This window comes from Crocuta crocuta, unplaced genomic scaffold, assembly GCF_008692635.1.
Source record: "Crocuta crocuta isolate KB4526 unplaced genomic scaffold, BGI_CrCroc_1.0 scaffold421, whole genome shotgun sequence".
Taxonomy (NCBI): domain Eukaryota; kingdom Metazoa; phylum Chordata; class Mammalia; order Carnivora; family Hyaenidae; genus Crocuta; species Crocuta crocuta.
The window spans coordinates 93,786-95,668 of NW_027529437.1; the positions used below are offsets into that span (position 1 = coordinate 93,786).

Here is a 1,883-nt window from a genome sequence, read left to right on the forward strand (position 1 = left end):
TAATTCTGTAATAACCTATGCAACATATTATAAATAAATTATTTCTCCACATCCAAAACCAGCTGTCCTTTCCAACTGTGTTTTTTCTGCTGAACTATCATTCTTTCAAAATTCCCTAAAGTTAGTAAATTTTAGAGGTGTTTTTATTTTTGATACCCTTTCTATCTGTGACATTAAATCAACTATTAAGATAAGCCACTTCTTCCTTTGACATGTCTTTAAGATTTCCCCTTTTATATTCTATAATTTTACAACTGTCTTGTAAGGAGACCTCGTTGGTCTCCCTACTTCTAGTTTCCTCTATTTACAATCTGTTTATACAATGTTGTCAAGGCTAATCTTCCGAAAATACATTTTTACCCAATTACCATCTTGTTAAGGAATCTACAAAAGTTTGGGATTCCTGGGTGGCTCAGTCAGTTAAGCATCTGACTCTTGATATTGCCTCAGGTCATGATATCACAGTTCATGAGATCCTTGCTTGGGATTCATTCTATCCCTCATCCTCTCTCTCTCTCTCTCTTTCTCTCTCTCTCCCTCCCCCGTCAAAATAAATAAACATGAAAAATAAACATTAAAAAAAGAATCTACAAAAGTTTCCTACTACTCAGAGTATTACATGCAAATGCTTATTGACTTATAGTATCATTTCCTCCACCTTCACCCTCATTCTCTACTACTACTCTAATCAAACTAGTTCTCTAGCTCTTTGCTACTAATATGATTCTTGATTTGCAGCTATTTAAAATATTCTGCCCTTCACGGATTAATCTAAGTTCCACCTCCTCCACTTTTCCTACATCAACTTCATATGATTTCTTGCCTGAATTCCTAAGGTATACTGTGGATGGTTTATTTAGCTATTCCAATTGTTTCCCCAACCAGAGTGTGTGCCTTCTTTGGTCATACAATGTCAAAAAATGTATCTTTAGTTTGTTGTTATCCCACTACCTTACCCAAATGCCAGGTTTATAATATGCCCTAATATATTAAAGTGTCATATAGTATGTCATAAATTAATAAATAGGCAAGATGGATTATACAAATTTATTGAATAGCTGTTCACTTATCACCCTACTTGACACTGCAAATTATATTCTTAATTTATACCAAATTAGTCAGTTTCTATGCCTGCTATGCTAGGTATCATGACAGATGAAAAGTAGTATGAGACATGATTGCTCTCCTCAAGAAGTTCACAGTCTACTAGGGACATGCATGAAACAATTTGACAATGAGACAGTTTATGGTAAGGTGCTAAATTCTGTGATACCTAATTAAAATACCATGTGACTTTTTTAAAAAGTTTATTTTTGAGAGAGACAGAGAGATTAGGGAAGGGGCAGAAAAAGAGGGAGAGGAAGAATCCCAGGCAGGCTCTGCACAATCAGCATGGATCCTGATGCCATGAACCGTGAGATCATGACCTAAGCCAAAACCAAGAGTTAGACACTTAACTGACTGAGCCATCCAGGAGCCCCTCATGTGACATTTAAACACAGTTTCCTGGGGTGCCTGGGGGGCTCAGTCAGTTAAGCATCCGACTTCAGTTCAGGTCATGATCTCACAGTTCATAAGTCCCAGCCCTGTGTCTGGCTCTGTGCTGACAGCTCAGAGGCTGGAGCCTGCTTCGGATTCTGTGTCTCTCTGCCCCTCCCATGCTCATACTCTGTTCCTCTCTCTTTCTGAAGAAACATTAAAAAAAACTTTTAAACACAATATTCTGAAATCTAAAATCTGGTAAGCCTTTTTCTAAGTTTCAAATTTGAATAGCTTATAAAAGAATGCTGTCATTTACTTTTTTATCTAGAAACTTTAAAAGAAATCAGAATACCAAAACCTTAATTCTTACTTTATAAAAACTAAACAATAAGAAATTTTGT

At 36.1% G+C, this 1,883-nt stretch overlaps 1 protein-coding gene across 1 annotated transcript in view; it reads right to left on the reverse strand.

Annotated features, from left to right (window-relative positions):
- LOC144228152 (ribosomal protein S6 kinase alpha-6) overlaps nucleotides 1-1,883 on the reverse strand; it is a gene marked incomplete at its 5' end in the record, with an annotated part of 59,484 nt that overhangs the window by 57,234 nt on the left and 367 nt on the right. The window lies entirely within an intron of this gene.